This window comes from Corvus brachyrhynchos, unplaced genomic scaffold (genome assembly GCF_000691975.1).
Source record: "Corvus brachyrhynchos isolate BGI_N302 unplaced genomic scaffold, ASM69197v1 scaffold115, whole genome shotgun sequence".
Taxonomy (NCBI): domain Eukaryota; kingdom Metazoa; phylum Chordata; class Aves; order Passeriformes; family Corvidae; genus Corvus; species Corvus brachyrhynchos.
In genome coordinates, this window is record NW_008239553.1 from 4,758,774 (window position 1) to 4,770,322 (window position 11,549).

The 11,549-nt window shown below is 43.1% G+C and overlaps 1 protein-coding gene and 1 long non-coding RNA gene across 2 annotated transcripts in view; both read left to right on the forward strand.

The window, feature by feature from the left end:
• HSD17B12 (hydroxysteroid 17-beta dehydrogenase 12) overlaps window positions 1–11,549 on the forward strand; it is a gene marked incomplete at its 5' end in the record, with an annotated part of 113,956 nt that overhangs the window by 17,049 nt on the left and 85,358 nt on the right. The gene's annotated exons all lie outside the window — the stretch shown is intronic.
• On the forward strand, window positions 7–9,861 carry LOC108448550. Its single transcript, XR_001864473.1, has 3 exons — window positions 7–2,821; window positions 7,756–7,920; window positions 8,833–9,861. It is a non-coding gene; the product is annotated as an uncharacterized LOC108448550 (long non-coding RNA).

Here is an 11,549-nt window from a genome sequence, read left to right on the forward strand (position 1 = left end):
GGGGCCCCGGAGCGACAGCGGCTCACAGGCTCACTGCGTGTGCGGAGCTTTGCTTCCACTTTGTGCTGAGCTCTGCACCGAACCCGAGAGCAGATAGATGCCTTCCTGCGGCCTCCGCCGCTCAGCTTGCGCGGATAGCAAAGGTTGGCACGTGGCAGCACGGGATCGAATGCGTTTATCTGCAAGTTGCGGGTTTTTTTCTTTGAGTTTTAAAGTGTGAAGTGGAGGAATTACGATGCGTGAAGATGCTGAAGTGCTTTGAAGTTACGGGGCAAGCCCAGGAAGCAAACAGGACTTCCTAGTTTACCTGATAGAGGGGTGTTTTTTTCTCCGGACAAAGCGGGGAGGAAAGAGAAAGGATGAAATGTACTACGTGTTAATTTAATTTATGCCAATAGTGCAAAGTCAGCTCTTGTTAAACCTTCTGATGTTTTAAAGTCACTTGTTAATTAACTAGAGATAATATGCTCCGTGTATCAAAGGAATGACAAATAATAAATAGGTCTGAAGTGAATTTAGTAAATTTTGTTTGTGTTTTTATCTTTTCCTCCTTACGTTTTGGAAGCAGATCTTGAAAGACAGTGGTGTCATGCATCCGCCGTCATCTGAACTTGGGGCTGAGCATGCTTAAACTTCTCTTGGGAATGGAAAGATTCTTGTTAGGTTATTTTCCTTGCTAATAGTAATCCTCTTGAGATTCAGAAGAAGACTAATTTATTAGTTAACTAATAAATAAAGTGCAAAGAAAATTACACTGTTGCAGTCAAACAACAACAAAAAAGGAAATATGCCGTAGTAGGCTTGTTTTCTGTTGCTCATTTTCTTCGAGAGGTATGTGAGGAGCTCTACAAACAGTTTTTGTGTTAGAAAGCATATCAGATTTTGCCAGTGGTATCACCTGAAATGCAGTTCTTAAAGTACACATAGATGGTTCTCAGAAGAAAGAAAACAAAGAAGTGAAATATATGGGTTTTTCCAAGGGAAGGTATTGTTCTAGTGAAGAAAAAAATGTTGTTTTGCATGTAAAAGAAAATGCTGGGTAGCCACAGAAAAGGGATAAATGCCTTAAGTGCCAGCTTTATAACCCCTGGTGGTTTGGACTTGCAGCGTGAAGCTGTTGAAGATGGCTTGAGATACAAAATCAGCAAGTTCAGAACAAAATGAAACAGAAAAGGTCAAGGCAAGGAAAATATGAGTAATCTATTGTAATGTGCTTTAAACTTACTAGTGTATGGCCTACTCTGTTCCCATTCTAAGCAGTGCTTTTCCAGTTTTGCAATAGTAGGTTTTCCTGGATTCTGTTTTCTTACTCTAGTGGCAATGCATTAGCACTGCGATTGTGCTTTAGCACAAGAAAAATAATACATCCCCTTTCCAAAAATGTATAATCTACCTGCAAATACTGTACTGTATTAGCAGTGGAAGCTAGAGGTAAAGGGGTCAAATAGTTGAGGGTACCCAAAGGAAAGACAAGATTAATAATAGAGATTATCTAATCTGGCAGCCCTTGTACACTTAACAGTAGGACAATTTTTGAAGGCCAAAATAAGATCACAGAGGAATTAAAGGTGGGATGAAATGCAGTACAGTTTTAGTAAAAAAAGACTGTGCAAGACTATCTCTTTACCTTATGTTTCATTGTGAGGAAACTTTGATAGTGTACCATGTGAGGAAATCATGTAAAATGGAGAAAATTTGGATTAATTGCACTGTAAGGTGACTTTGGAATGAACTGACAGATAGTAGGTGGAGAGAGACTGTGCTGCTGGAAAGAAGGCTGCAAACTGGAGTTTCCGAAGACTATTGGAATTCTTTCCTTAGTGACACTAGTGTCATAAAATCTTATGACACAAAACCGGTGGACTGTATTGATAGAGAGGAGGATTAGAATATCCATGTGCTGACAAGATGAGTCAAAACTGAGATTAATAGAATTAGATGAGATTTAGTGATGTGAATAGAAACTGATCACAATTTTTCTAGAAGAGTTCATCGCTTCAGTGACAGGTTGGTAGTTGGTGTAATAGTCAGTATCAGCAGAATGATAGCATGTGACATGGTTGAGAAAGTAAAATTTTTAAGAAAGTGTTAAGGGATGGATTTCCTGGATGTATAGATAATATTACTGTCAAAGTATATGGCATTAGTAAGACCTTATCTGGAGCCCAACTATCACCCACATTCAGATAAATGGGTTCAAACAGATGGATGGAAGAGATGCAGAAAAGGACCACATGGATGTTAAGAGGAATAGAGAGGCTTAACAGAAAGACACAGAAGTGACAATTACACTGTTATATAAGGAAGGAAAATAATTATATGAGCTCAAGATTAGAGCAAAACAAATGTGTGTAAAAGGGATAATGGGTAGACTTTGCTGGAAATTGCAGGAAGAGCTCTTAACTATCAGACTAACGATATTCTGGAGCAGTTTCAAATGAGAAAGAAGTATAAATTTCTTTTAAAGGGAAGTTTGATATATCCAGGAAAGCACATCAGTGTTGAGTTCTGCATAGTAGTGGGGAATATGAATCAGGAGCCCTGGATATCCCCTTGCATAATACTGCATTGTTGTGTATCAGTAAAATGGATTCTGAGATGGATATGTTCATTTACATTTTTAAAGTGCTGCTGTTTTTTGTCTTACTAATTTCCTTTTAATATGCCCCTTAATAGCAACAGAGTAGTTTGGTTGTGTTTGCCGCGAACGAACTGTGTGTTTGGTTTGGACACTATGGCTGAAGGTGAATTCATGCAGTGCTACCTGAGTTCTTGTGCCTGGATGGGTTACTTGTAGGAGTCTTCATGGAACAATTTTTAGGTAAGTTTTTAGCCATCTAGGCCAAGGCAATGTTGCATTCTAAAATGTATGTATAATCCGCTTCCTTGGGATGTTACCTGAGACCTTGTGTCTTTTTTTCCTGCCTTTTGAATGGCATAGTTTTTACATACAGCACTTAGTGCAGTACTGAGGAATTAGCAGAAGAACCTAAAGATTAAAGAACATTGCTTTTCAGCAAGGCTGCTGTCCTCAAGGCAGACAGTTTAGATTTTTACTTGGCTTTTTGGCTTTTGGGAAATCTCCACAGGGCAGAGAGTTAAGCAATCATTACTCAGTCATCCATTTTAATTTTATTTTTCAGTCCACAGCTGTAGCAGGTTATTCAAAGGGAAATAATATGTTTTAAGGGGGTAACTTCCTGTTCAGTAGTCAACAGAAAACAAAGTGGTAGAATCAATCCAATCATCAATTTATGCATTAAGTGCTAGCAGTGGCACTTTGAGTAGTTGCTGAAGCAAAGAAGTGAATGGATTATAAGAATTAAACTTCCTTCATATGCCTAGAGGTGAACAAGTCATGAAAATGGAAGGCTCATGTAGTATGAGACAGTACGAAAGACTAGGAAGAAGACAAAAAAAATGTATTATTTCTAAATGGTTACTTGTACTTTTTTTCTTTAAAGTGGGATTTGAGCTACAGACATTTATCTTGAAGCTTATAGGGCAGAAGTGTTACCATGAAGTGATGGTATGAGTGTGGAATGAAACATACTCGGTTGTTATTTAACCCAGATTCCTGAAAACTATTTTCCTCTTCCATCATGAGTCTGATTCTTTAAGGAGAATAATTCCTATTCATAGCAGGTTCTTTCTCTTGTTCTTTTTTTGACCTTTTTGAATTGGAAGGAGGTCGTGGACTTCCCGTTGAAATGGTAGGAACACTGTGTTAGGCCTTCAGCAAAGGAAAATTTTCTGACCTGATTTGACCGTGTCATCCTACAAGGCTTTCTGCCATAAAAAAAGGCACTTCCACTGGTGCCACTTGTTTCTAGTCCTCTTGTGCTGTATTTTTGCCTTTTGAAATAACACTGATTGGGGGAGCAAAGTCATGGAAGTGAGCAGCATTCATGTGATAAAACTGATAATGACATTGTGTGACTCAATAACAAAAGCAAAACAGCTCATATTTTAGTATTAAACAAAATTAAGGTGTTAACTGCTGTCACTAAGAGTAGGCCAAATCCATTCTTTGGCTGGTTTTATGTAACCAAGTCTGGAGGAAATGTGTACACGTATATGCTCATACACATGTATATATAAACATACACCTGCTTTGCTGCAGGTGCTGGCTGATGAGTAGAAGTAACAGAGGATCAGTATGTACTGGGATGGACTGGGAACCTACACACTGAACAAAATCAAAGTGTGCCAGGGCTTGGTTTGGTAGCAGTAGAGTCAAGAAGGGAGGGTTCACTGCAGCCTGCAGCAATGGGTTTTGGGTTGGTTTTCGTTATTTTTTTGTTGGAATACTTTGGAGCCAGGCCATTGCTGCTGTAAATCTTCAGATTTCCGTTGAAGTCTCCAGAGGGGGATAGCGTTTTACACACCTTGAATAGATGGCTTTCTGGGTGGAAACATTATTATGGTGTCTTTGGTCCTACTTTGTTTTTAAACAATGGTGGTTTTGAAATGGCAGCTTTCATCATTGAAACTATAATGGCAGAACTCTTTAGGAAGTCTGCAAGCCAAACATCTTAAAGAAGTATGGATAATGTGATGAAAAATATACAGATGCATAATTGGGTTTTAAAGATAGATAGCAATCTGAGATCCTTTTTTTTGCTCTCACCTTCTGTCCCTGCTAGGGTCCTAGCTGCCTTCTGCCCTCACATTTCCTCTAGGAATGATACATTGTGCTTAATAAGCATTCAAAATGGCATTCATGTTTGTGAAATACTGGGAGTGGCCAAGACAAAGTCTTCTACAAGTACTGGCTTTTGGCAGGGGCACCTGAAGTGTCTGGCATGTGGATCTTTAAGGAGACACTTAAGGACTACAGATTTTTTAAAAAGGATGAGAAGGGAGAGATTTATTAGCAAATGTAGTCCATCATCTGGGTCTGAAAGTGAATGTATCATGCAAGATGACACTGAGTGTTAGCAGTGGTGTGAAGGACATTCATTCCTGAACTTTGTTCATTTTATGTGGACAAGTATCTGTATCCCTTTTCTACAGGTACAAAACTAGGCAAAAGAGACATCAAGAATTAATGAGTACACAGCATTTCATTTCTACAGATGATATTTTCAGCTCAAAATCAATATATTTCAGTGGGTTGTAGGATGGAAAAAGGTTAATCTGTTGCCATATTATTTCTCAAGTAAAAACATGCTTCACTTGGATTTGCTGCATGCACAACTATTAGAATTTTTTTTTTGAGTAGTACTTGATTTCCAATGTTGCTGGTGATTATAAAACCCAGCCCTCACTTTGCATGCATGTCCTACTAAGCCTTTCCTTGGTTTGCACAATGAGAGGATCTGGAGCTCCCCATTGCAATCACTTCTGAAAACTCTAAATAGGGAGTGGCAACAAAAAGAGGAATTTTGAGATTTTACAGGATTTTACACTTGTCAATCCATAGTAGGTAAAAGTGAAAATTCCCTGTATCAAGTATTAGAAGTCTGTAGTGTCATTTGTATTTTTTCCTGTTTGTAAGGGAAACTGAGCAGAGCTTCTCATAAAGAGCTGCAAACACCTGCATCGCACGTTAAATTTGCAATCTACAGACTCAACTAGTTGATATGCCAGCTGCTGTTTGGCTTTAGGCTCTGTTTGTCTTCCATTGCTACATTTGCCTGGAGTGTTTTGTTGTTGAGAAATTTGGGACTTTATTCCCTGAAGCAGGACAGGTTGCTGATGCCCGGGGTTTATTTGGGAAACAAGGAGTGTATAGCTGTTACACAGTGTGGTAACTTAAAATGCCCAAATGACTCGGTTTCAAAGCTAAGACTTGTGTTCCACAGCTGCCTTGTGTTTGCAGGTTTCTGCCCTTCTCATAGAAACTATGCTCAAAAGTGTGCAATTGCAGATGAGTGACACATCAGTCAAAATTAGTGCTTAGTTGGTTATTTATTATGGCACTTAATGTTACCAGTTCCATCCCTTTCTCTCAGCCTGCTGTTCTCTGGCTCCTTTGCTCCTGAAGCTCTGCAGAGCAGGGCCGATCAGCTCGAGGTGCCTTATGCTAGGCCCACAGGAGTCCTGTACTGTAGGAGCTGACAGCAAGAGCCAGCTGGCAAGGCCCAAGTCTGAACCATGGATCCCCCAGCACCTGCTTCATGTGTAGCTTGCCAGGAGGGAGGAGGGTTACATAAATACCTGCTTCCAGAATTGCCCAAATACACCACTTTAACACATGCTTAAGATGTGTGCACAGGATGGGGCTGAGAATGTCTGCCCTAGCCCCTCCAGTCCCAGTGGCTTTCCCTCCCATCATTACAGCTGAAAGAAAAACAGTTACCGAGAATAAATTCTTTACTGAGGGTGGTGAGGCACTGAAACAGGTTGCCCAGGCAAGCTGTGGATACCCCATCCCTGTGAGGGTTTAAGGCCATCTTGGATGGGGCTCTGAGAAACCTGGCCTTGTGAAAGGCATCCTTGCCCATGGCAAGAGAGTTGAAAGTAGATGATCTTTAAGGTCCCTTCCAACCCAGGCCATTCTATGGTTCTATGATACAATGTTTCTGTGTGCTGTGCAACAGCTGCAACCAAAATCACCTCACCCAGCACACCTGTGCCATGCTGTTAAAGCACTTTACTGCTCTTTCAGGCAGAGGAGGGAAACCTGAATTCTTGGGTGAGTGCTAGACAGTGTATGGACTCAAAGGGGTACTATGACCTCTGCATGGAGATGGAGTAGGTGCCTAAGGAAAGGCTGAGGATCTGGAATTCCACACAAGGTATCTTGCCTCACCCCAGCATTACAATCAACTCAACAGTTGATGAGGTGTCTTGAGAGATTTGTTGGCATGTCTGAATGGTTCTTGTAGGGATCTTAACAGATGGACAATGAAGATTACATTCTTAGGTATTCTAATTTTTGCCTTCAGTGTGCACTGGGACAGGGTGTCATAATTTGGGGCTGTGGATTTAGGCAAAGACACACTGCAGTGCTCAGCACCACAGCAGCCAGGCCCTTTATTGAATCTGGCCTCACTGCAATAAGGGTGAGTAATGGTGAGAGAGACATGAGAGCAGAATGACTGTACGGGGGGAGAGCTGCTCTTGAGTTGCTAGAGTGAAAAACATATTTGTAAAGGGATAAAATTAGTGCTGGGTACAAGAATGCCATTTAATGAAACAAATGACTACACTGCTCAGTGGCAGGAAAAAATGTGACACATCACAGATAACCAGGAGTCCCCCTTCCCTCTCTCAGGGTTGCTGCAGAGCAGACGGCACTTCTGGCTGCATTGGGCAGGCTGGGATGAGGAGTGGATCCCAGTGCTGGGGCCTCCCGAGTGCTGAGACCCCCAAGCCACAGGTCTCACTGTGGGGACAGTGAGTGACTGTCTTGGTTCTCACCTGTGGGCTTGTAGTGAGAGGAGTTTTCCTCAGGTACCGAGAGAGCAGGGCAGGAGGGAGGATGTGTGTGTGAGACAGGGGAACTTGGTTTCACTGAGATGCGTGACTGCTTGTGAGGTACTTGTGGCAGCAATGTCATAGAAAAGCTTCATAATAAAAATTGAATGTTTCTTCTTATTGGGTGCTCTTTTATCACCTATTCATTGTGTTTTATTGCTCCTGTGCTATATTTTTGTTTTCTTTGTCTCCTTTTTGATGTCATCCTCTGTGTAGTTCTATATCCTTATTTTTTATTCCTTATTGTTGCATTTTTTAGTCATGCAGGTCTCTATTCCTTTAGCTTTGCTAAAGACTTCTCTTTCGTCTCTCTTGTGATCTGCTGTACAGCTTGGCCACGATCCATATGATGGAGCAATGTAGCCAAGCTGTGGGTTGACTGAGGCTTGCATCACTGCCCTGACCCAGATTGCATCTGCAGTCATCTGGAACTGACTACACGCCTGAACTGATGAAAGAGGCTGTGGAAATAGGGATCTCTGGGGCCTTGGCAAGGTATCTTCATATACATGGGTATGCATGTTGATGTGTGAGTATACTCAAAATGTCTGTCTGTTCCATCAGCTCAGCCGACTGGGTGCTCCTTTGGGATTTGCAGCAGTTTACGGCAAATGGGAACAGACCTGCAAAGCTCATGAGAATACTGGGATTAACCCTGGAAAGGAGGTTATGCCTGTTGCTCAGGAATGTGTGATGCCCATAAGCAAGAGATCCAAAACCCCTCACTTGACCTTTGTATAATTCTTTCCCTTCCAGTGAGTCCCTTTCCCTGCCTGTGACTCATCTTCTTCTAAATGTAGACTGTAAGCCTCTCAGAGGACTGCCTTTCTCTCCGAGCCGAGTAGGATAAAAAATAGCAACACTGTTGAATAACCAGTATTATTTTTTTAACACAGAAAACTAGAGGACTGCCTTGCTATGTCTGTGCTTCTCTGTCAAGGGGTTTATCAGTCCCCCTGAGAGAACAGTGGGGCAGGTTCTGTCCTGACCCACAACAAGAAGGTTGTTCAGACAAGAGGTCTCAGGAGCAGCACAGCTGCAGTGCAGTGGGCAGGAGATGTTATAATAAAAGATGGGTAGACTCTGACAAAGACAATAAATCTTTCATAGCACCCACGTACTTACTTCCCAATATCTGACCCATTTGTAATTGGCAGCATCCCCTTGGTAGCTGCAGTGCAGCTTACATGAATGTCCAGTAGGAAGTTGCCTGCTCCCTTCAGCAGGTTGCCCAACACTCATCTCCTTTCCTCCAACCTCTACATGAACTGTCCAGCTGCCCAGTCCACTTCTGTTGTCAATACTTGGTGACTCGGGTGACCATACTGTTACCTTCCATCCTTTGCTTCAGCTCTTGTGTTGTCTATGACTTGTAGTAGGTCTCTTTTCTACCTTTTCTTTTTCCAGATGCTTGTGCCATATCCACCTGTCCTCTGGAAGACAAAAGAGTGAGGATCAGTAGTGAGTCATTTATTCTGCAAAAATGGAACAGTTGAGAACTGCCTTGACAGCCGCTAGAAGAAAATAGTGTGATGTAGCCACAGCAAGCACGTTCATTCTAATAATTTACAATTGCACTGTGGTCCCAATGAGGAGTGGCACTCAACCTGCCTCTCATTACCTCTGTTCTTTTCATTTGCTGTAACAGTAGTTTCTTTCCAACACGCAAGTGTTTATGCAAAAGTGCCAGGATTCTCTATGCAGAGTAAAATAGGTTTACAAATTAAGGAAAGGCTGGTATGGAACAAGAGGAAACTTACTCCAGTATTTTGCACTTATTTGTAATTGAAGTCCTGTCTTTGGAGGGTGTTAGGTCAACTACACACTTGGTGAGGCCTATGAGGATTTTCCTTGTGTGATGAGTGCAGGAGTTAGCCCTAGCATATCGCACTACTCTAAAAATGGTGTCCAGTAAGCAACAGGTGGGCTCTCTTGGGAAAAATGCAGGAAGAAAATTTGGTGAGAGCTGGATCCTCATGAGTGACTGACAAACAAAAGAAAAAAAATTAACTCATTTACCATGGGAATGGAAGGATGGATGTTTCCTGTTGTGAAATAGAGCCAAATCCTGTGACATCTGGCCTCCTATTAGGTCTGATACATGCTTATGATAAAGATTAATTTTTAAAAATCAACTGTAAAGTTATAGGTCAGCCAATAAGACAGGGACTTGACTAATTTTTCATTGCAAAGTGTATGATAGTTTCATGCCTTTAACTGACATGACTGCAGACAGTGTATTATTGAATCCAAGGAAATTTGACTCTCAATATGAATTTAATTGTTTTCCACAAGTAGATTATGAACAGAAGCCTTTGATTTCTATTAATTATGTATTTTTGAGTGAAAAACTATTTTGTGTATATGTATTTAATAACAGGAAATGTAACAAACATTTATTTTTATTAAACTAATAAAAGGGATAAACCTATCACAGCAAATTTTTTATTAATTTCTTTGGTCTTGTTCCCCTTACCATAGATGAAAAGTCATAAAGTGCAACCTCGGGTATCTGAGAACGCACAGTTCTTTGCATCAGGTAGTTGATGTCATGCAAATGCATCTTGTTTGTAAATGAGAGCTTCGAGGTGACAGTAGTGCTTGTAACTGCACTCAAATGGCACCATGGTCAGGTTGTGGCCTCAAGGTGAAACACTCAGGGTATTGCTTACCTGTTATAATTAAGGTGGCGCCTTACATGAGCTCTTTCCAAGCTCTGAAGCAGGCAAAGGTTGGGAAATGTGGAATGGGGTGAGGAAGGAGAAATTGTAGAGCACTTGTAAATCCATTCAGTTTACAAGAAGCGGTCTGCAGGAGTGGATCTGCAAAAGGAAGCCAGGCCTGAGGTGTGCCAGGGTTTGGCAGATTAGGCTCCTGGAGGCTGCATCTGCCATCGACATGGTGTGTGGCGAGTAACACAAAGGAGTGGATGAGGGAAACATGGCTGCAGCCTGGCAGCTGGTACAGCTTGGAGATCTTCAGCAGTGGTGGCTGGATTTGGGTATGACGTATTTGCCAGTCCAGGAGAGAAAGGAAAGGCAACACTGAGACTACCGCCTATGCTACATGTTTTTAACAGCTCAGATGGATGTGGATCTCCAAAAAACCTCATCTAGAGAAGGTTTCCTACTGTTTGAACTAAGGTCATTGTCAAACAAATTGTATAAAAGGCTTGTTTTCTAGAAAAAAATGTTGGCACTGAAAGTTGCAAGAGGCTCCCTTTAAAAACATCAGTCCCCTCCACCTCAGCTGGTCTTCTCTAACATTTGAACTGACCCACACTTTACACCAAATTGCCACCGATTTTCCATGTTCCTGGGCCCCTCCCGCCGTTTCAGCCTGTTGAGGCAATACATCTCAAGCATGAGCTATTTCAGGGCTTCAGCCTCCCACAGCCTACACCGCCCCACCTCCTCTCCGCCCCAGGCTCCCTCCTGGGAGGGAGGGAAAAATCCGGGCCCGCATGTGAGGTACGGGTGGCATGGCCCTAGCAGGTGGCTGGAGGTGGGACAGAAGCAGCGGAGCTTTGTGCCCTTCGCCACCATGGAAGGAGCCACAGACGGGGTGGGTGTGTGTGTCGTTTCAGAGGTATCTCCTTACACTCCTCCCAAATCCCGGCGTTCCTAACCCATCGTGTGTGGGGCTCTGGGAGAGAGGTCGTGTCAAACGGGCAAGTGAAGGGCGACAGGGCCGGGAAAGTCCAGCCATGGCACAAGTGGTCAGCTCAGGGCAAATATTTTAGGAAGCCCCCGTTGACCCTGGATCTTGTCGGGGAAGGCAGATCGAGGCCGGTCAGACGGGAGAGCGCCGCCAGTCCCGCGGTGCGTGGGGTGCAGGGGCAGCTGGGCTGTGGTGCCAAGCCCCGCTTTCCCCGGGATGGACTTTCCCCGGTGCGGGTTCCCTGTGCCCAGGGGTCCCTGCGGCCCCGTGGAGCGGCGATCGCGGCGCGGTTCCGTGGGCGAGCGCAGTGCGGGGCTGGGGGGAGGGGAACCGAGGGACATATTCGAGTGCGAGGCGGAGCCTGAGCATTTTATGAATGGGCTCATATGACGTCAGTGGGGGCGGGAGCAGAGGCCCCGTCTCCTACCAATCCTGCGAGGCTCCTGGGCGGTGGAACCAATCGA